Source organism: Apodemus sylvaticus, chromosome 1, assembly GCF_947179515.1.
Source record: "Apodemus sylvaticus chromosome 1, mApoSyl1.1, whole genome shotgun sequence".
NCBI classification, from domain to species: Eukaryota; Metazoa; Chordata; class Mammalia; order Rodentia; family Muridae; genus Apodemus; species Apodemus sylvaticus.
In genome coordinates, this window is record NC_067472.1 from 46,202,334 (window position 1) to 46,225,739 (window position 23,406).

General features: G+C 44.1%; 1 protein-coding gene across 1 annotated transcript in view; it reads right to left on the reverse strand.

The window, feature by feature from the left end:
* Positions 1–23,406, reverse strand: part of Gna14 (G protein subunit alpha 14) — a 178,500-nt gene that overhangs the window by 153,713 nt on the left and 1,381 nt on the right. The window lies entirely within an intron of this gene.

Consider the following 23,406-nt stretch of genomic DNA (forward strand, 5'->3'; position numbering starts at 1 on the left):
AAAACAAAAACAAAAAACAAAAAACAAAAAACAAAACACTCTGTCTAGATGATAAGTTTTTGGACATTTTACGGTTGGTATCAAGATATAATCACATTATCCATAGAATTAACTATTCAAGTAGCAAATTCAAATTCCTTTGTGAGTGGTAATTTCACAATATCCGTTGATATAAGTGTGGATACATGCACACACTTGGGCTCACATACAGAATCAGCCTCACTAGGCTGCACTGTAGTAAAAGCTATTATCTCTGGTGTCTAGTCTCACTCTGGTGCGATGTACCACATAAACCAAAGTCTCTTCCTCATTCCTTCTACCTGAACATCTCTAAACACAGACACAAATTAAACTATAAGCGAGGGAGAGGGAGAAAAAGACTTCCTCATTGACTGGCAACCTGAATGTGGTCAGGGAAAGTTTAAGCAGTTTTCTCACGCATGAGCTATCTTCATTTCTGCATCTGCACGTGCGAGGCAGATGGAAGCCACAGAGAGGCGTGAGTCGCTGGGCTGGTAGAATGAGGAGCGGTTGAATGTAATTTTTTGTTTTGTTTTTTGAGATAGACTTTCTCTGTATAGCTTGCTGGTAGAGTTTCCAGAAGGCGTGTGTTTTGTGATAAAGGCTTTGGGGCTGGAGGTGCAGCCTGGGAACCCAGACAAGGTTTTAGATTTCCATCACTGAGCTTGTTCTTTTCTTTTCTTTTCTTTTCTTTTCTTTTCTTTTCTTTTCTGTTTTGTTCTCTTCTTTTCTGTTCTCTTCTCTTCTCTTCTCTTCTCTTCTTTTCTCAGAGAGCAGGGTTCCAGACAGAGTTTCTCTGTGTAGCCCTGGCTGTCCTGGAGCTTACTCTGTAGACCAGGCTGGCCTCGAACACAGAAATCTGTCTGTCTCTGCCTCCCAAGCGCTTGGATTAAAGGTGTATGCCACCACTGACCTTGTTCTTTAATTCATTCTTAAGTGGCTTAAAAGCCTGGCGAAAGCGTATAGATACAGAGGACACTGGACTGAAGAAGGGTTTAAACACAGGACAGTGAAAATAGACTACAGGATGGCCATTCCTAAAACAAAAACCCCAAATCAAAACTTCTTCAAAATGGGGATCGGGGAGATGGCAGTTAGGAACACAGGTTGATTTTGCAGAGGACTAGGGTTTTGATCCCAGCACCCACATGGTAGCTTATAACCATTATAACTCAAAGTCCAGGGGATCTCATTTCCTTTTTTGCAAGCAAAATACTTTATTGGATGACCCATACCTGACATCACAGTCAAGGCCAAGTGCTCAAATTCTGGTACAGAATGGAATTGCCTTTAGACATTGAATATGAAGTAAATATGAGCCGTAAATGTACCTTCATGTCGAGACTTGGCTTCTACCAACAAGTTATAGTACCACAGATATGCAAATATTTCCAAATCTGGGAAAAGCCCAAAATCTAAAAAAAATCTGCTTCTAAGCATTTTGGAGAAAATGATGATACTCTACCTGTAGAGACAAGCATTTCAAAAATTATCTTATGTCTTGCATATCTTGAATCTGAGATCTAATTTTGTTTTCCTTTTAAAGTTAACAGCCCGGCATGACAGCACATGCCTATAACGCTCAAGTCTGAGAACATCCTGGGCTAAGAGTAAAATTAAATTAATTAAAGTGTCAGCAGAAGAGTTGGGAATGGTAGTCCTAAGGGAGCCGAAGAAACTTAGAGTGGGGGACTTGTCAGCAGTAGTCAGGAAATAAAGACATTCTGCCATGGTGAGCAGACGTGGCGATTAGCAGTGAGACAAACGCTGATAGAAAGTGGGATGAAGAAATAAAGGATGCTTTGGGACTTAAAAACCTGTCTGGGCTTCAGTCCTAACTTGTGGGCCATAGTTTAAATCTTCTGGTTGACTGGATTGTGCAAGCCCCAAAGAGGCTAAAAAATGACAAGGTCTACAGGCATCGTTTCAGTGCTTAGATTTTCATTTTTAAAAAATATTTCCATTTCTTATTAAAATTAACATTTTAAAAATATTGGGGATACAGAAGTTCTTAAAATGTACAAGTGCCTTAAACATTTAAATAAAACTTAAAAAAAAATTAACAAATGCCCTAAACAATTTAATAACTATTGACTAATTCAGTGAATTACTAAATGGCATTATAATTATATTATAAGCAGATTGAAAACTGATCAGGGAATTAAATGAAATCCATAGTTACTGATTTTTAAAGAATTCTAAATGTTAAAGAAAACTAAATAGGTATTTAAGGGAAGGTCAGTTTTTAATATTTTTCAATTTTAAATTCGATTCAACCAAGTAGTTGTGTTTCTTTGCTCCTAGGAAACTCTTTCAAACCCTTCTAAACTATACTTCAGAAAACCAGCAAGTACATGGTGATATGGAGGATTGGCGAATCAGAGACCCACAGCTAATAGCATTACTCTCATTTTCTGGTCCATGTTAGATGTTGGCTTTTCTGTCTTAGAATGTCTTGTGATTTGGAATTAATCCCTGGATATGTTATTGTGTATTGAGAATCTAAGAGGACAGCTGAATTAACACTATTTTTAGGTATGCTACCAGGCAAGTTGTTATTACAAAAGACCCCAAGCTTTCATGGGTTCTGGGCTAATAGGACTAGGTCAGTTCATGGTTATCAGAAACCTGGGCCTTCTCATTTCCTGTCCTACTTCCTCATGGTAAAGGCATGCTGCTGAGTTCTGAGTACTAGGACCATATCCTTCTCTAGGAGAGAAGAATCACTTCCTATTAAGGAAGCAACTCAGAAATTGCCTTCATTGATTCCATTGGTATCCCAATGGTTGTAACTTAGCTACACTGCTACCTCTAACGTCAAGGAAAGCTTTGAAATGTAGTCTTTAATAGATATGCCTAGATGAAGATCTTAGTATTGAAAGAGGAAGAAGTAGTATATATCTGTGTGACATCTACTCTCCCTAGACCACTATTAATGCTAAAAGAAAGATCACATTCAGAGTGTTCACATTCCTGCATCAAGAAAATGTGATCACCCAGGCACCATGGGGCAAGCAATAAATGTTTCCTTTGGAATATCAGTTTGTCATGCAGCATCAGAGCATAAAGAAGTTTTCATTCATATAAATGGAGAATTAGCTATGAATTTATGTTTCTTCTGTTAACATGATTCCTTAACTCATCAGGCTCTCTGTTTTTTTAAGTCAAAATATCCTCTCTTTTATGCAATACTAGAAATGTCAAATGACAACATATTGTTAAATTTTGAAAGTATTTATGGAGTCCAGCCACTACACAAAGCACTAAAGTCTGCTAGTAATTAAAAGCCCTCCATCTATAGAAGTTTGAATGTAGCAGAAAGATGGATAGTGAATAGAGCCTACACTAGAATGCTTTTGCTTTTTTAAATTATATGTGGGATATGTGCATGTGAGTGCAGGTGCCTTTGGAGCCCACTAGAGGGCATCAGATCCCACTGAAGCTTAAAGTACAGGCAGTTGCAAGCCATCAATATATGCTGAGAGCCAAACTCAAGTTCTTTGAAAAGCATTCTTAACCACTAAGCCATATCTCCAGCTCCCAAGGTTTATTTTTAATTTGTGTTTGTGTGTGTGTGTGTGTGTGTGTGTGTGTTGTCTGTCTGTCTGTTATTTTTGCTTTTGAAATGTAGAAAGTCCTATAAGGAATATTCTGGGAGCCTTAATTTGGACTGAAGGGTCAATGGAGACTTCGAGGAGTAAGAGATATTAAGATGCATTCTGGAGATGCATGCCAGTTAGCCAGACTAGTGAGAGAGGTTTGTGGGATAATGGATTGGCATCACTGAATGTAGTGTGCTGGGAGAGGAGAAAGGGTTTAAAAGTTCCACCAGAGGTTCTAAGGCCAAAGCTAAGTCATCCTGGGGACAACAGTGGAGGGTCCATCAGAGGAGAAATAGAAGGTCACCAGGGCTATATGCAGTTCCATATTTGTGGCCATGGGTAATAAGGAGATGAAGAAAGGTCTGTGTCAGGATAACAGCAGTATCATATGTGTCTCTAATAGGCTACTCTGACTAGAGGCCAAAAACTAAAATCCAGCCTGGGGTGGAAATTACACACAGAGACAAGGGGTAGAGGAAAGCAGTCTAGGACAGCAGCAAGGGTCACAACAGAGATTAGCTACTTGCATAGATTTTGTTGAGATGTTTGCTGTAGGAGACAGAAACAAGACCATGACCAAGACCAGGGCTCTGAAGTCAAACTGTATGAGTTCAAACCCTAGTTTTACCATGAGCACTGAGCTTGGTCCCAGGGCCTCAGTTTCCTCATCTGTGGAATGGATAGGAATACAGCAGTAGCATCTCAACTATTTATGAGGAAGATAGAAAGTACCACTCATTTATGATGCTCAGCATAATGGCAGCATAAACCTTACTGTGTTATCAGTCGGCCCCATTGTCAGTGTAACAGAAAACAATGGGCTCTGGTTTGAATAAGTTATTTCATACTAAAGCAGCAGAAGACTTAGACAGATTTTTCAACTACAATTCTAGTTATACATCAATTTTTTTTACCACATAAAGTCACCAAGAAAAAATATCTATGGAAACACAGAAAATACATGACCCAAATCTCATCTTATCCCTAAGGGCTTGGGCTCAATTAAGCATAAATAAATATCCAAAATGAGAAATTATAAAGATATTACACGCGTAAAATATCTTTCATTTTCTGATTGTTCCGTCTTCAAGTTATAGCTCAGGACATCTCAGACCACAGAAATCTCCAGCTTTAGGAATGAATTCTTCTCATCACTCAGGAGGGATTTTATTCAAAGCAGTGTAGGAAAATAAAGATAGATAGATAGATAGATAGATAGATAGATAGACAGACAGTCAGAAAGATAGATATGTTTTATATATATATATATATATATATACACACATAAATAGTACATATATATATACTATATGGATATACTAAATATATTATATATACTATGTGTATATACATATATATATACATAATATATATAGTGCATACATATATGTGTACATGCACATAATATATATGTGCCCACTTATACACAGAAGTGTTAAGCTTAGCACCAGTGGAGAAGTGGGGGTGGGGTGCTCCAGGATCAGCACTTTCCTCCATGTAGAGTTCAAGGTCTCATGTGAAGCTTTTCCTAGACTCCTTCATTGCCTGGAATTGACTCCTCCATAGTTGTCTGGATTCTGAAGAACAATATGTATTGGAATGTGCACACATGGTTTCTACTATTGTAGAGTCTGTTTTATATGCCAAATTATTGCACAAAGCAATTCTTTAAGGTCCTGTGTGATAAGACCACTTGAAATAGATCCCAGAAGTCTGATGGCTCAATACAATGGCCTATTTTGTAATCTAATTTTAGCACAAGAAAGATCAAATCAAATCAAATCCTATGTCAATAACCAGAGTGGCTTCACTGTTTTTATATTTTTATTATCTGGTTAGAGAAAACCAAAAAAGGGAAAGAAAAGTAATTCATCTTGTATCTATTTAAAACTCCCTTTTTGACTTTGAGGTGCCTGTGCATTTTTATGTGTCCTTCCTTATGATGCTGTTTGTCTTCCTGAAAGGCTATTCTCAAGCAAGAGCTTAGAATCAGTGCTGTCACAGAAACCAAGAAATTCAGCATGAAGATTCTACCCCTCAATGAAAAAGGGATAGAAACAGGGCTACTCGTTGGGCTTTGATTCTAAGTCACAGGCAACCACCTAGCCCCTTGTCATCTCCTCACTCCTCCAGATCCTCCCACCAAACAATGGGAAGGAGTTTTTCAGACTGTATTGAGAACGAAGATTTGTTTTTTGGGTTTTTTTTGTTGTTGTTTTGTTTTTATGAACAATAGAAACATGGACGCTACAGAGCCATGAGTGGTCAGGGTCTAGGCTGTTCTATGTATGCAGCCCTGCTTGGCCAGTCTGAGGAACACTGTCTCACTACCGTAAAGAGATGATATTTCTGCTTTATCAGCTTTGTTTATCTGATTTTGGTTAGTAGTACAATTAGCTTACATTCCCAATTCCACGGTCTCAGGGAATAAATTCAAAAGCCTGTTAGGTGAGTTCTTCTGGGCTTCATGCATGGCAGGCTGCAGGGAACACCACCATGGAGTATCTGAGCTATATGATGGTGATCAACATGGCAATGCAGAAGATGCCTTTCAAGTAAAAGAATCTTACCTTCTTTCATTCACTAAAAGTCATACAAAATAGAATAAGTTACCTTAAGCCACTGTATGTTGAGAAAAGCATGATTATATGCAAAGAAATAACCAACCAATATTCCATGTAAGTGGGTTTTCAAAGATAGATAGATAGATAGATAGATAGATAGATAGATAGATAGATAGACAGATAGATAGATGTCTTGATTATTTTAGAATATGCTTCCTTGGCATCACTAAGAAATTCTAGGGGAAAAAAACTAATGTCTATGGGCTACAAAAGCCATTATAGATTATGAGATTACCATTTTGGGGGCAGATATCAAAATGCCAGTACCTACATAAATATGAATGCCTAGGTGGACAAAGATAAACATATGTGCATGTGCTTGCTCTTTCTTCTTGGCCATTGCCTGGCAGCTGGACAAATACAAAGAAAGAGCCCCATATAATGCCTATCTCATGGAATTCAGTGGTCCTAACCCATAGCCCCAGCTTGGGGGGCAGAATCAAGAGGATCATGAGTTTGAGGACAGCCTAGATGATATAGTAAGGTCTCTGTCTAGGGAAACAAAACACAACAAAATGTCCCACTCTGATTCTGAGGCCCCTTATCCAGAGGGTGAAGGGGAGAATGCTTCACCTTCAAGAGAGTTGATCCCTTGGGCAGATCCATCCCTGGTGCTCCTGGGTTGTCTATAGAAATATTGACTTTGGAGTTCCAGTGACCAACAGAGGCTGGCCAGCTCTAGAGATCCTGGCTGAGGATTTAAAATAAGCTTGAGCAAGTGTTAGGATCACTCAGAGAGCTTATTAATATATGGGCTGCTGGCTTCCGTCCTCAAGTTGATTCAAAGAGTCACAATGCGGACTGCACGTTGGCACAGCCACCAAGGACCCAGAAGGTGCTGATGCTGGCACTGCAGCCCTAGTGAGTCACAAGTGGAGAACTGCTTGCTGGTAGAAAACATGTTGGCAGAACTACAGGACTGGTAAGACTTATGAGGCCACTTTTCATCTCACAGGTGACGGATGGCTCTAGGTTCAGAGAAAAATGTCTCACTTGTGGTCCTAAACCAGTGCTCTGTCTCTTTCCCTGCACACATCAACTTAAGTCTCTAGAGCTTAAACAAATGATGATTCATCTCATAGTTCTGTACTCCCAGTGGACACATAGCAACGTCTCTCGTCACAGGCAGACTAGCTGTGTAACATTGGCTTTACATGTTTATAATGGAGCTAAAAAGTCATCGATGCCTGTCTTACTTTATCTATTTAAGTTTAGGTCCACAAATACTGCTGTTATGTTCAGTGTAGTGGCATACCACACAGATTCATAGCTGAGAAGCCACAAGGCTGTACCATACAGCCTACCGTAGAGCAGGCTAGCCCATGCGATTTTTAGTAAATACGTAAAGACACTTCTCAGAATGCTTACCACCTATTCGGTAATTGGTGTCTGCATTCCCAGTGGATCTTGCTTACTTTTCTCTATGAAGGAACACCAGCAGCAGAAACAACCGGCTGTTGGCCCTCCTGCTCCAGCAGGCAGCAGGATGGGAAGCAGAGGGGCCATGGATTCACTACGCATTTAAATGCTCCCAGGTCCTTCAGGAAAACAAAACAGTTTCCATTAAGAAGAACAGGGTCACGAACTAGGCAAATTCTTTTCCTGGCTCTAGTCCTCAATTTCTAGTCTTACCATTTCCCAGGCCTCTTTGCTGTTGATCGCCTCTCCCTACCGAATCCCAAGAATACTGCTCAGTCAGTCCCCTTTGTGTTGATCCTTTTTGTAATGGACCCTGTAAGCCCAAAGAACCATGCTGGAAGGGAGATGGTAACAGAGAAGTCTGCCTCCTCTGGCCCAGAAACTTCTGGCTGTCTAGAGCTGAATGTATGTCAACTTAACCTCACCCCAAAAAGTCTGTGAGCAGGTATACACAGGGAAAAATAGACATAAGAAATTAATTTCCATGCCAGCAATCTCCCTCTGTAAGTTTCTTAAATATGATTTTTGTGTATATTGGAACCTGCTTGGCTATCCCATCATTAAAGTTGCTTCCTTCTTGCTGTGATTGACAGTAAGTGTTAGCAGGGACCATGTGCATTGGAAGCGCCTCTCGTGTTCGTGCTTCAGAAAGCATCAGACTGGACTGTTATTCTTTGATACCTTTTAATTTACTTTTTAAAAAATTATTTAGGGAAAAAACACTGAAGAGACCAACTTATTAGATTTGTGTTCTAGTTTTATTACTAAGCAACAAGATTCCTAAGAGTTATAAAGATTTGATTTTTCCGTTTGTAAAATGGGGTGCCTCTGGGTTTCTATTGCTGTGATAAACATTATGACCAAAAGCAACTTGGGGAGGAAAGGTTATTTCATCTCATACTTCCAGGAAGCAATCTGTCACTGAGTGGAGAGCAGGGCTGATGGCGAACCACGCAGGAGCACAGCTTCCTGTCTTGCTCTCGCGACTTGCTTACTCCGCTTTCTCCTACAATCCAAGACCACCTGCCCAAGAATGGCATTTGTACAGTCATTTGTCTCAGGAGTTTGTAATCTAGTCAGTGGTGGACGAATTGCAAATCTGTTTCAAGATGGACACTGAACTGGGTAATGGAGCCAAGCAACCAGGAGTTGAGGCTGACAAGGACAAACTGACAAGGAGCAGCCCTGATGAGGGATGAACTTTGAGCAGAGATGTGAAGATCAAAAAGAGAGTCAAGACAGGAGAGTGGGAGTGAGAAACAGAGACAAATGCTCCAGGCAGAAAAAGAAGCAAGCTCAGAGAGTCAGAGACAAACAGCAACAAAAACGAGGCTGTTTTCAAAACCAGAAAGGAGGTGAACCTTGGCCTGAGGATGGTGAGCCAGAGAAAGAAAAATCCATGCTAGTTGCATTCTGAAAGGCTTTGGGAGCTCACTCTAAGACTTTGGATTGCATCGGAGTGATAGGATCTAATTTTCGGATGGACCATGAAAGGCTATGGACAGCAGAGTCAGGGGATGCCGCAGAGACCCGGGAGGGCTGTAACATCCTGGGCCCACAGTTTCAGAAGCTTAGGGAAGACTTTAGTGCCAGAGACAGGCCTGGCAATAACTTGTGAGAGCTTCTTGGGATAACAGGATGCATGTGTGACATGTTTATATCCCCATAAAATAAATACACAATAAAAAAGAAGCACCAGAAACGACTGCAGCACTCTTAACTGTGCCTTCAGATTTGAAGACATCTGTTTCCTTTCTGTCCTGTGCTTCCGTTGTCTGAAGGGTTCTATCAGATTTTTTCTTTCGGTTTGCATTTACCAACCCACTTAGATTTCCTTCTTCCTTGAAGAAAGCCTTCCTTGATGAAAGCCTCACATCTTTGCTTAGGACCTTTGTCACTTGGAGCTGCCTGGCATCGGAGCACCCATTATTGGTGGGAGGAGGGGAATTTCAACATCCCAGGCCTCTTCCTATGGTAGCCGCTCAAGACTAGCACAAGGTTATTCAACAAGCACTGAAAGTTTTATTTTGTTTAGTTGCAGATGAGGGTCTCATTGTGAGGCTGTGGTGGCCTAGATTTCAATATTTTAAACGGGCTGGGTTTGAACTCACAGAGGTCTGCCTGTATCTGCCTTTCAAGTGCTTAGATTAACAGCATGTGCTATCACCTCTGGCCAGCCAGCACTGGAAGTAAACACCACTGACTATGAGCTGGGTGATAAACATCACAAAAGTAGTGACTCATCCTGTTGAATTATTCATAATATCACCCACTCAGTGCGTTTGCTAGTCACAGTTAATGGATGAGGATGTTAGATTAATTCGAGGATGCTATATAGCATATAGAACCTAGATCTTAAGCCCAGCAAGGCTGGCTCCAAAAAAACGTGCCCTAATCATCAAGGACACCCCCAGGAACCTAGTGCTCGGGTCCAATCCAATGGCCTAAGGTTTTGAAAAATGATACAATGACACAAGGCTACAGTAGCTACCACAGGTGATGTGCAGAGCAGCTGGGGAGCACAAGTGTCCCATGCAGCACTAGCAGCAGCTACAGGTCTTGGGGAGAGTCACCTGGCTGTTGGTGGCAGGCTGGGATGATGCCAGGGCTTTCTGTGTCAAGGCTTTCTTGGAGCCTGCCATTTTGCTGAGTCCGCTGTCCAATTTTCACCAACTCCCAGTTTTCTACTTTCCTCTTAGTAGATTGTTCTTCTGCTGAAATGATCTGCAGGCAAGAACCCTGGCCAGCACTGTTAATTTACACATCAGCGGGCAGCCAGCCACCACCATGAAAGTCAGAGCTCCAGCAGCATCTTCTGACCCCAGAGTCCTCAGATTCGCACAGCATGCCTCTTTCCGCTGACAGCGTGCACAGCCGAGGCTCCTGGGACCCCCTGCCTAAGAGCATGGATGCTGGTGACTGCCATGTCTGGAGAAATATCCCATGGCCAGGATTCGTGGCTCCGGAGAGAGCCCTGTCAGAGGTGCACCCTGTGCCTTCCCTTCCATAGAGGAAGGAAGTCACTCCAGAAAGACGGTGGCTGAGAAAGCTCATCCACACCAGCCATGCTGGCTCGTGCCCTTTGCTAGGCTTCATCTGACAAATCTGGGCTTAATTCTGTGAGGCTGAATTCCACCGTCATCTCTAGAGCACAGTATGTTTGCTACAGAGATGCCTGGAATCCCTGTTCCCTGCTTGCCCATCCCACTGCATGTCACAGAGGGGAATTTGTACAATGGTTATTTTGTTTGTTTGGGGTTGTTTTTGTGATAGAGGAGATATCATGGATACAGATTAAAGAAAACTCTTATGGGGATTAGAAAGCATCTTTCAAAACTGGTGTGTGTGTGGGGGGGGCATGTGCTTGCTTGCTTGCATGGTGGGTATGTGTACACGTGCTTGCTTGCTTGCATAGTGTGGTGTGTGGGGGGGGGGGGGCATGTGCTTGCTTGCTTGCCTGGTGTGTGTGTGTGTGTGTACACATGCTTGTTTGCTTGTATTGTGTGTGTGTGTGTGTGTGTGTGTACACATGCTTGCTTGCTTGCATGGTGTGTGTGTGTACACATGCTTGCTTGCTTGCATGGTGTGTGTGTGTGTGTGTGTACACATGCTTGCTTGCTTGCATGGTGTGTGTGTGTGTGTGTACACATGCTTGCTTGCTTGCATGGTGTGTGTGTGTGTGTGTACACATGCTTGCTTGCTTGCATGGTGTGTGTATGTGTGTACACATGCTTGCTTGCATGGTGTGTGTATGTGTGTACACATGCTTGCTTGCTTGCATGGTGTGTGTGTGTGTGTGTGTGTGTACACATGCTTGCTTGCTTACATGGTGTGTGTGTGTGTACATATGCTTGCTTGCATGGTGTGTGTGTGTACACATGCTTGCTTGCTTGCATGGTGTGTATGTGTGTGTGTGTGCACATGTGTGCTTGCTTACATGTGTGTGTGTGGTGTGCATGTGTGCGTGCATGTGTGCTTGCACGATGTGAGTGTGTGCATACAGGCATGCTGCACACCGCGGTGTGCACAAGGAGATCAGAGGAGAACAGCAACCGGCAGCTCTCATCTTGCTCCTTGTCAGAAGCAGTCTCTTCTGCACAGCTTGCTGGGCTACCTGGCTGACAAGCTTTTACAAATTCTTCTGCCTCTTCCACACTCTAAGAACGCTAGAACTATAGACACATGCACGGCCACACCTGCCTTTACTGGGGTTCTGGGGATTCACACTGAGGTGCTCCTGCTTGCACGCCCAGTGCTTCAGCCACTGAGCCTGCTCCCACTGAGCCCTTCCCCCAGCCAAGAAAGTATATTTTAAGGTAGTGGGGGCATTGAGAATACTCAGAGCATTATTGTGTTGCCTTTCCGCAAACTCCACTGATAGTCCTTCCTATTTGTATCTGCTCACAGTAAGATTCATTACAGCCTCAAAACTCTCAGCTCCTAGACGCACGGTTTAAAAACCTAACTCCTTCAGACTTTGGTATTGGGGATTGACAGATGGACAGAATTGATGGTTTTTGTCTCAAATCTTAAAACTGACAGGAGGTTCTTCACTATCAGTGCAGAAGTGGCCAGTGGCTAACAAAATGGATACAAGTTGATCCTGGAACATGTCACTGTGCCAGGAAGATAGTATGTCACAACGCCACAGGGGCCAGCTCGGAAGGGACCTCATTGCACAAATCTTGTACACCTTGAGAACCAAATGATCCCCCACTGTAATAAATAAGTGAATGAAGAAAGACAGAAGCAAAAGAGGCACAAGGAAGACTCCTAAACAGTATATCAAGTGCCCCCCAGTGAGCACTGGGAGTCTCAGAGACAGAAGATATTGTCACAGCTAGCCCATGATATAATTTACCAACCAGGAATAAAAAATTAGTAAATTGAGAAGAATATTTTGGTACACAGGAATGTAACTTAGGGACAGAAACTTACCTAGCATAGTCAAGGCCTGGGAGGAGGCAGTTACAACGAAGGGCGTTTTGAAAAGGAACACTGTGATTCAAGGGACAGGACAAGCAACATCTTGACCAGGTCATCAAATTTAAAGTCATCAGTGAGAAGCAGAGGGTCACCATTTACCTCAGGGGTAAGGCCCTTTGAGGCACAGTGTTCATGCGGTATTCCAGCCGAGACTGCCTAGCTGGACTGTAGTTGTAGAAGAATCAGACAACACTTAAATGCTTGGTTTGAAGAAGAGAGAGAAATGTGTTCTTCAAAGATTCAGTGTTATGGGAGCCTGTAAAATGTTCCAGTTAGGGCTGGAGAGATGGCCCAATGGTTAAGAGCACTGACTGTTCTTCCAGAGGTCCTGAGTTCAAATCCCAACAACCACATGATGGCTCATAACCATCTATAATGGGATCTGATGCCCTCTTTTGGTGTGTCTGAAGAAAACTACAGTGTACTTACATATAATGAATAAATAAATCTTTTTTTTTAAAAAAAGAGCATAAAGATTTTTCTTAAAAATGTTCCAGTTAAAGAAACAAAAAGACATGAGAATCGGACATGATCTCTCTGCTGACATTGGACCCTGGCTTGGGAGGAAAGTGCCACTTGGGACATTCTTGGGCTGATTGACAAATCTAGGATGTGAGAAACAGACTGGACACAAATATCCTACCATGGTTAAACTTACCAAAAGTTCACAAATGGACTGTGCTCATGTAAGATCTTGTCCTGCTTTAGGAACAATTCACGGATGTTGTTAGAGGAGAAAAGGCAGCAGTGCGTGCAGCACACTGTCTGGAGAGAATACACAAATGAGAAGGAGAGGCACGAGTTATACAGCAAGCGAACTGGAAAAACAACATACCTGAGTAGTTTGTAAATTCTGGATGTCCATGAGTGGGTGAGTGAGTGTGTGTGTGTGTGTGTGTGTATGAGTGAGTAGGTGTTGTGGTGTGTGAATGTATGTGGTGTGTGTGTGTGTATGTGTGTGTGAGAGAATGTGTGTATGTGTATGAGTGAGTAGGTGTTGTGGTGTGTGAGTGTATGTGATGTGTATGTGAGTATTTATGTATGTATGTTTGTGTGTTTGGTATGTATGTGTAGGTGTGCTTGTAGTATGTGTGTGTGTGTGTTTGTAGTGTGTGTGTGGTTTGTGTGAGTATATGTGTGTGAATGTGTATGTTTGGGGGGTTTATGTATGTATGTGTGTGGTATGTGTGTGTGGTATGTGTGGTATGTGTTTTATGTGAGTATGTGTGTTTATGGTGTGTGTGGTGTGTGTAAGAGTGCATGTACGTGTATTTCTGTGTATGTATGAGTGTGAGTGTTGGTGCTATGTATGTGTGGTGTGTATGTGAGAGTATGTGTGGTGTGTGTACATGTATTTGTGTATGTGTATGTAGTATATTTACATATATTGGTGCAGATGCATACACATGCAGACATCAGAGAAATATCAAATGTCTTCCTCTATCATTCTCCACTTTATTTTTGAGACAGGGTCTCCCAGTGAACCTGAATCTCACTGTTTCCACTAGGCTGTTGAGCCAACGAGCTCGCAGGCTCCACCTGTCTTTGCCCCACTACACTGCATTCACAGGTGCATGTAGTTTCTTATGCAGGTCCTAAGGATTTGAATTCAGGTCTTCTTGCTTACACAGTAAGTGTTCTTACCAACTAAGGCACCTTAAATTCTTATCCTTGTGTTTTTCAGATAGCTAAAAATATTCTCATAGAAAACCGAATGATTTGGTCGAGGAGATAACCGCTTTCACAAAGGGACATGGGGATTTGTAGGGATGGTGAGATGTTCTATATCGTGTCTATGCCCGTGTTTATAAAATTCTCTTGTTTGCCATCTGTACACTTAGAGCTGATAACTTTCACTACATGTAAAATACCTCAAAAGTGTTGTCTTGAAAAGTACAGAGGAAAAATCAAAAGGCTGCCCTGGACAGACAAAAAGAAAATGAGTACCCGCCCTTGCCTCTTAAGAAATCCCCAGGGTCCGGCCTTATAGATGGAGCAGGTCATCAGTCTGGTAGTTGGGGCTTATTCATTGCAGCTGCAGAGAAAATTATAGAATGTTCCAAAGTATATTTTGGCCAAAGATATTAATCATTTTTATATTAAGATCTATTTTACAATAAGACTGAAATCACGAACACTCAATGAACTCCTGCCCGGGGCATTCATATTATCCCCGATCCTGGGACTGTCAGTCACCCTGCTCACTATCCGTTTCTAGAGCAGTTTCTACTCATCTCTCCCTGGTGTGTGGACCATGCAACCCCTGGCTTGTGAACAGTTTGTCACTACCATCTCACGGTCCCCTCCAGTGTGACCCCCGCTCTTTCCCACTCCCCCTGTGCTGCCCTGTGGGGGCTGCCCTTAAACCTTTGTGACAATCTTCCCATCCATCCCGTTCCTTGAGAAAAGGTTCCTGGCACTTCTCTGACTGGAGAAGGGGTGGGGCTAAACCAAGGGGTGGGGCTAAACCAAGATGAGGATGTGAGGAAGTGTTTGCTATTAAGTTTCTTTCCCTTTTCAGGAAATTCTGTCACCTCTACTAAGAAAGTACCTTGCAGCCTTACCCCTAGGGCTCTCCTACCCAGAGAGGCCACAATTAGTTTTAAGAGGAGATTTTGTTTTACCTGATCCAATAACGCCTGTTTGGACCCAGACTTTTATTATTTATTATAACTAGGAAAAGTGGCCAATATCAATTTACAGTCTAGGAAACCCCTGAAAGAAACACAAAGCAAACTATCTCTGTTAAAATGCTACTTGGTAAAATTTAAACAAAGCACTACACAGCTAAAATGGGTGATGATACTTCCTTGGTGCCTAAAAATTTCTAAAGAGGAAAAAAAAAATGGGTCAACAAGAGTTCAAAGCACACAATGTGTTCACAAGCAAGAAATGGTAGAGCCAATGTTTGGAAGCAGAGGTCAAAAGGAAAATTCCATTTTTGACTCCCACACTGTTACAGGGGCAGAACAGAAAGACATGGAGAGTTAAGGGACACAGGAGGAAAAGAAGCTTCTTATCCTGTGGTCTAGTTTGTATTTCTGCTGCCCAAGATGCAAGGCCATCGACACAACTGATAACATCAGAGTTTCCTACAGAGATAGTGCTGCCCTTCCTAATGACATCTCGGACAAGGATTTTACTACTTAGGGCTGGGACCAGAATGTTCAAGCCTGGTATGTCAGCATCTCTCATCCTTAAACCCAAACACTGGGCCTTGCAAAACCACCTTCATTAACAACAAGGATTTATTCTTAATTTATAAATGGAGTTTAATTTAATTTTAAGACAGGGTCCCTGTGGCCCTTTCTAGACTCCAACTTAAATAGAGCTTCTAATATTGATTCTTCTGCCTCCAGCTTCCTTGTGGGACTATAGTTATGAGCCTCCATCCCTCCAGCTAGGAAAACCGTTAAGATAAGAGAAATAAATAAACCCACTCACATTTATCTACCTCATTTGTAAACTTTGCTTAAACTCAGTCGTAAGTTATCCATGTTTGAGTTGTACAGTGTCCTTTTTCTTTTTTTTTTTTTTAGTTAACCAAATATCTGTATGTATATAAAACAATGATAAAGTCTTTTTACAAATTACAATGATAAAGTCTTTTTTTTGAAAATCATGTTTTTTATTGAAAAAAGAAGTAAAAGCATTTTATGATGAAATTGAAGATTTACGTGGAAAATATTTCTGATAAAATAGAAGAGATATATAGAAAAACATGTTAAAGTTGACAATTTTCATGGAAAATTATAAAATAAAGTGGTAGATATACAAACATTGCTAAATTAATTGAAAAATGAAATAGAAACTTCTCTGTTGTGATGACTCATTCGTGTTTGATGTCGATTTAACAGGATCCAGAACATCTTTGGGGAGTTTGGTCTCTTGGAGGGAGTAGGTCAATTGATGAGGGAAGATCCACCTTAAGGACTGTGGCTCTATTTTCATGGTTGGGTCTTAGAGACTGGATACAAAGAACAAGGCTGACTGAGCGCAGATGATCTCACTCTGGTACTTGACTGTGGATACAATGTGACCAGCTGCCTTACAATGGAACCGTGGGACAAAGTGAACCCTTTCTTCCATAAGATACTGTTTTCAGATGATTTCATTGTAGCAAGAAGAAAAAGTCAGGGTGACATCATCTTCCATCATCCTCCTTCTGAACTTAGATCTGAACCATGTATTACCCATTGTCTCTTAATAACCCACTAACCTAGCTTCATTCTGACTTGTCTTAAATCCTTTTTTGTCTGCAGTCAGGGATAGCTTTACCTGAGTGAAGAGCGCCAAGAGGGGAATTCACAGGTGATGGCCCCTGGGATTGAATGTCTTCCCAACACTGTTGACATTATGGGCTGAATTATACCCTCCTGACAACATTTATTTCTTGAAGTCTCAACCACCGATACTTTAGAGAATAACTGTACTTGGAGAGAAGGTCTTTAAAGAGATGACTAATATAAAAAAGGTGGTGAGGGCTTCAAAGTCAATTTAACAGGTCTGGACTCCCTGTGTGAGGAAGAGAAAATACCAGAAATGAACACTCACAGTGGAAAGGCCAAGGGAGGGCACCAAGGCTCCTGTCCGCAAGCCAAAGCCAAAGCCTCAAGATTAACCAAACCTGTCAGCACCTTGATCTGCGGACTCCAGCTTCTGACCTGGGAGAAAATCAATTCCCATTGCTTAAGCTTCCCAACCTGTAGCATTTTATCATGGCAACTCTGCCAGAAGAATGTAATTGACTTAAGTTAAATACCAGGTTCCCCTTCCTCCCAGACAGTTCCCAGATGACGTCTATGTCCAACTTTAGCAGTCCCCGTGACTGGAAACACTCACCTCAGTTAGTTAGCAACACTTCACCAAGCCTCATGTAACTAAAATCGAAGAAAGATTACAATTCCTTAAATCAAATGCTATTGTAGGAAGTGAAACGCGATACACCGATAACACTACCGGGCAGTACTGGTGTCTGCTTGTTTGTTTGTTTTACTTCTTCACAAAAACTTATTGCTATGAAATTCATGCACATTCCACAAAGAGTAGAAAATACAGAACAGAAAAAAAAGCTAAAACACTATTGCTGTACTAGCTGGTTTTCTGTCAACTTGACACTGGAGAGGAGAGGCCTTCCATACTCAAGCCTGTAGGGCGTTTTCTTAATAGCCATGAGTTGCAAGCCAGTAAGCAGCACCTCTCTATGGCCTCTGCATCAGCTTGTGTGTCCAGATTCCTGCGACATTTGAGTTTCTGTCCTGACTTCCTCCAGTGATGAACAATGATACAGAAGTAGGCCATGGTGTTTCATCACAGCAATCATCATGCTAAGACGATCATTTATGCAGAGACATTGTCTTGGGATCTGCCTCCCATGCATGAGCCCACATGAAGGGTACATGTTTTGTTTGGGTGAAATGGAGTAATCCTGTCCTGGTTATAGACCACCACCTCCCATGAACTGTTAAAATAGAAAAAAAACAAAAAACAAAAAAACAAAAAAACTCCTGGTCAAGAGAATAGAATTTCCAACCTGGATAGAGGCCTAACACTTCAACTGGGCCAGGTAGTTCACTGGGCAAGGGACCAGCCGAGGAAAGCAGGTGTGATGGTTTGTCTATGCTTGGCAGCCCAGGGAGTAGCACTATTAAGGGGATAAAGTCTTGTTGGAGTAGGTGTGTCACTGTGGGCGTGGGCTTTAAGACCCTCATCCTAGCTGCCTGGAGGAGCTGCAGAACTCTCAGCTCCTCCTGTACCATGCCAGCCTGGACGATGCCATGCTCTTGCCTTGTTGATAATGGACTGCACCTCTGAACCTGTAAGCCAGCCCCAATTAAATACCGTCCTTATGAGGGTAGCCTTGGTCGTGGTGTCTGTTCACATCAGTAAAACCCTAACTAAGACAGCAGGTTTACCTTAAGCCAAACCACGGAGCTAGGAGGAATAATTAGTCCTTCGATGAGATACTGTACTTTTTCTTCCCAAAATCCCTATGTAGCTTGTAAGTCAACTCACTGAAAAAGGTTCCTCAGAGAAGCATAACTTCATCTTTCCTTCCTTTTTTTGAAGTGTGCTTTCCTTAACCCTTTGGATTTCTTTTCTCAAAATGTCCCCCATCCTGTGGCTGCTTGGCTGCTTGGCTGTGCACACACCAGCTGAAACAAAATTGCCTTTTCCCCTTCTTTCCTCCATTCTCCTCCCCGGGCAGCTGCTGGAGTTTTATAGCTTATCTGCCTGGTTGCTAGCTCCCTCCCTTCCCATCCTCCCCCTCCCACCTCATTCCCTCCTCCTCTTCGCTCCTCGCTCCCTCCTCCTCTCCTTTTTTTAAACTAATAAAATTGCCCTTGAACTTCTGTTTGAGCGCATTCTTAAAGAGGGGAGCCTGAAGTCCCGTAGATCGGTTCTGTCCAGCGGGGTGCTCAGCGAGTACCCAGCGTGCTCTGTGACCCAGGCCTGCCTGCAGTAGCCAGCCGCTGGGTGGGTGCGGCTCTCCATAGCCACTTCCATGCACGGATTCCTAGGCAGGCCCAGCAAGGCCCACACAGTCTGCCTAAGCGTCCTCCGCAGGCCGCGGGATGCTGCCACTGCCCTATGGTCCTAGGCTGCCATTCCAGCTGTCAGCAAAGCCACAGGCTGGCCTCTGGTCAGTTCTCCAAGGTGGGAGCCTGAAGGGAGGCCCTAGGTCCCCCAGGAGAAACCCCATGAGAAGGTAGCCGCAGGCCGTGCCAGCCATTAGCAGATTGTAGCCACCTGAAGACACTTAGAGAAACTTTGGCACACTGGAGAACATGCCCATGGGAAGCCCCCAGGCTGTACTAGACCACGACTGTACTCACAAGTTTTTTTGCACCATTCCTCACTACACAGAAAAACGTATCTCTAAACGAGAACCTTTTTTCCTCAATAAGTTATCCTGGCATCTCAAATGACAACCAGGAGGGCCTCTGATAAAGGGGACTTGGAACCTGTGTCTAGGCCTCTATATGCAGAATTACCTACTTCTGTTCACCAAGTGTCCTAAGATCTATACTATGTCTATTAACCTCATCTTCTCTGCCCGGGCAAAGGGCCATAGGTCCACTGCCAGCAGCACCCACTCCAGGAGTGACCTGTGAGGATGATGCCTAAACATGTGGGGCCTAACCCTGTAGGAGTCTGGGGACGACCTTGGGTACTAAATGCCTCCCAGATGTAGGGTAGACTATGGGTCAGGGTGACTTGTGGGGCCTGGAAGTGCTGACATCACATTTCACATCCTGAGGACCAGGTCTATCAAACCAGCTAATATTTAACGTGAATCTATATTTCCATTCCACGAGGAAGCTACTGTTCTGTAGCTGTTCTGTCTCCAGAAAGGACCATTTCACAGGATCGAAGGGGCGAGTGTGAGGCAGAGAACAGTGAACCAAGAACGGAAGCTGAGAGCAAGCCCAAGCCACGAGACCATGCACCCTCACTGAAGGCAGATGCCGTGAGAAGCAAGGAGGGGAGGAGAGGGGGCGGGGCTCTCAAGCCCCTCCATCCCCAGGGCAGCAGAGTGGGCTCCCAGCTGGGGACTATCCTCACAGAGCTGCTGAAGCAACAGTGATGCTGATGGTCTGTGACAGAGCTTGACCAGTCTTGGGTGTCCTGCTGTGACCAGGATCCCAAACAGAACTAGGGATGGGGTATTGCAGTCTCAAGGACAGCGCCCTTGACAATTCTCAAATGTCACTCTGCAGATCCCTACATCAGCAGCCACCCTAACTCAGCCAAGTTGAGGGGCTCTGATTTGTCTTGTAGGGAACTAGGCAAGCCAGTACTGGTTCAGATCGGGAAGTGACTTCACAGAGGGCCAAGCTACAGGGCCCTCAGCCCATAAATTACTTTGTTCCCAGCAGTCTGACTCTTCTCTTCCTCTAGGTTTAAGGCCTCAAGACTAGCAAAGGTGCCACCAGGCTCAGGACAGGACTCGAGGCTGCTGGCACCTCTATCCACAAGGGCATCCCCTGGAACTCACAGCACAGAGCCCTCTGGCTGCTGTCCAGCTGCTGCTGCTGGGCCAGCAGGGAGCTAGCGCTGTGTCTGTGTGGGGTCCTTTCTTCCTCGAGGACTTCCTGCTGCTATCTCCGGCCCAGGTTCATGCTTTTGAGTTCACTGACCGGCCCACTGGTCACCCTGTCTGCAGCCATAGCTCACATGGAAATTTTAGTTTCTCCTTGCTCCAAATGGCCCTCGGCTCTGCATCTGTCTTTGGGAACACCACACTCCTTTGGTCCAACTCCAGCCTCTGCATCATGGCACTGGGAGATTTTATCTGTGGCCTGGTGAAGATGTCAGTGTGAGGACTGTCCATTCCTTTCCCTCCCCAGCTGCAGAGGCCTGTGGAATGTTGAACTCCCACATACAGGACTCAGGGGCGCAGACCCAAGTTCTGCCTCCCCGCTGGTGTACCGGACAGGTATCACCACTTTTCTACCAGTTTGGTTATTTGGTTTCGTCAGTTTTTTTTTTTTTCCAATCAGAAGAAATTTCTACTAAATTCAACTGTATCCTTTTTTATCTTTATCTCCTCCTGTCAAGAAAGCACCCTACCAATATCTTACAGCTACCGGCAGGAACCAGACAGCAACCGGTGTCCCTCAGTACTGGATACTGAGCTACGCTTTCATAAAGCCCAGGCCGAACTCTGCTGCCCTCCAGGACACGTCAGAAACATCCTGCCCCCAGCTGCAGACACACACGTCTCTGTGAGAGCCCATGGCTTCTGGGAACATAGTCCACACAGAATCCCAAAGTCCCAGCCCCGTGAACTGGGACTTTTATATCTGAGACACGTGACCATCAAATGATCTAATCCAGACAGGCCAGAAACTGGTGACGTTCCATTGCATGTGACCTCAGACACACTAGCACACATCCTCCCCTGGTTCCTGAATCTTGTGAGTCACAGCCTCTTCCTTTAGCTTGAGAATTGGACTACACCATAACCCTCTAAAGATGGAAGGAACCTGGGTTTTTAAGCCCACACTCGAAGCTTCGGCGGCAGCTTCGTAGGATTTGGAAATCCACTTTGAACAGGAAAGTTGTCACCTAGTGATGGATCGTCTGAGCGGGAGAAGAGAACAGGAAGTACTTTAAGGAGTCAGAAGAGGGACAAGAGCCAGGAAGGCCTGAGGGCCCAGTTACCTGGACTAAACGTGACTTTTTAAGCAAACGACATGCCCTTGAGCACTCCTTCCCTACCGTCGCCGTCTAGGTCCGCCTGATTGGCCTATTAGTCATACACAGTGGCTCAGCTTACTACATAGTTTGCCTTTCAAGGGGCCAGCCGTATCCAGATCTTGCTATAGTCCTAACAGTACTTCACACAAATCGAAATACTTCAGAGTGAACTAGAGTTTAGTGTGCCCTTGACAAGGGAAGGTATCCACCTGAAGCCAAATGAAGGCATAATTAATCACTGTAGCGTTAACACAATGTTCCACACCTGACAAACCGAACTTGATGACAGACTGCAGGGTTCAGCCAGAGTTCCTAGACCTGTCCCAATCTGGGTGAGCAGCCCTGACTCCAGGGGTATACAAAGGCCCTTCCTTCCTTCCCATCCACACCCCACACTCCACCCGCTTTAGGGACCTCTTAGGTATAGCTGTGGACCCCAAGATACTGGCCCAAGCTCCTTTATAGACTCAGCAAACAGCTTTCCTTTAGGCTTACTCCCCTAATTAGGCCTTTCCTCACTGGCTAAGAACCTAATAGTCAGCTAGGAGTCCTTCGGGCAGGGACTTCCCTCTGCCAGAGAAGAGTCAGGAGCCTGGAATCTGGCTGGTCAGCCCTTTGAGCTTGCAGGTCTGAAGAGAACCAAAGGAGACCTTTTAAACTCAGCAGCAGCAGCTACAGAGTAGAGGGCCCTCCTTGCCCAGGAGTGAAGGCAGAGCAGACTAAAAGATCAATCTGTCTCTCCTTCAGTCTGTCTTCAAATGTGACTGCTGAATTAAATAATTAAACACACCATGAAAGAGAGGACTCCAGCCTGGAAGGACAGAGGAATAGAGTTGAAATACGCACAGCTCGTTGGGGGTGGGGGATGGAGAGAAAGAGAAGGGCCCGTGTCCAACAGTGGATGGATTGAATGACTGAGGCTCTACGGGCCAGAAGAAAGAGATCCTTGCCTTGGGGAATGAATCAGGCTTTAAACTCGTCTCTCTTTGCTTTTATAACACTTCTGCAGAGGTCTTCTAAAAGCCCAAGGAGGCACTGGTAGACATTAAACTAAGGTGGGCCAAGGGAGGCTTTAGCTGCTCTCTTGATGTGGGCTCCGGAGGTCTCCGGGCAGGGGGCGTTGATGTCAGAAGAGAGAATAGCAGTCGGGGCGTCACTTCCGAGGCTCACTTGCGATCATTTCCCCCTTTTTTTCAAGTTTGTCAGTTTCTAGGGTTTCCTCTACAATGAGGACAGAGCCTTCCCACATGACCTTACCTGGCAGGTAAAAAACTATGCTGCACGCTGCACGGGGCGCCTGCAGTCAGACCTCAACAAGAACTACCTTAAACTGCTAGCCAGTCGCTTCCCCACCACCCGCCAACAACCAAGTTGGGTTTTCGGCAGCAGCTGTCTGCTGGGAGGCCAAGGGCAAAAGCGGGCAGACGTGGGGGAGGGGTGTACGGGGTGGGGGCCGCAGAGAACTGACAAGAGCCCAAGGCCTGCTCTGAGCTATCGGGAGTCTGCGATCGAAGGTCGCCGCCCAGCTCCCCAGGTGCAAAAAGACCCGC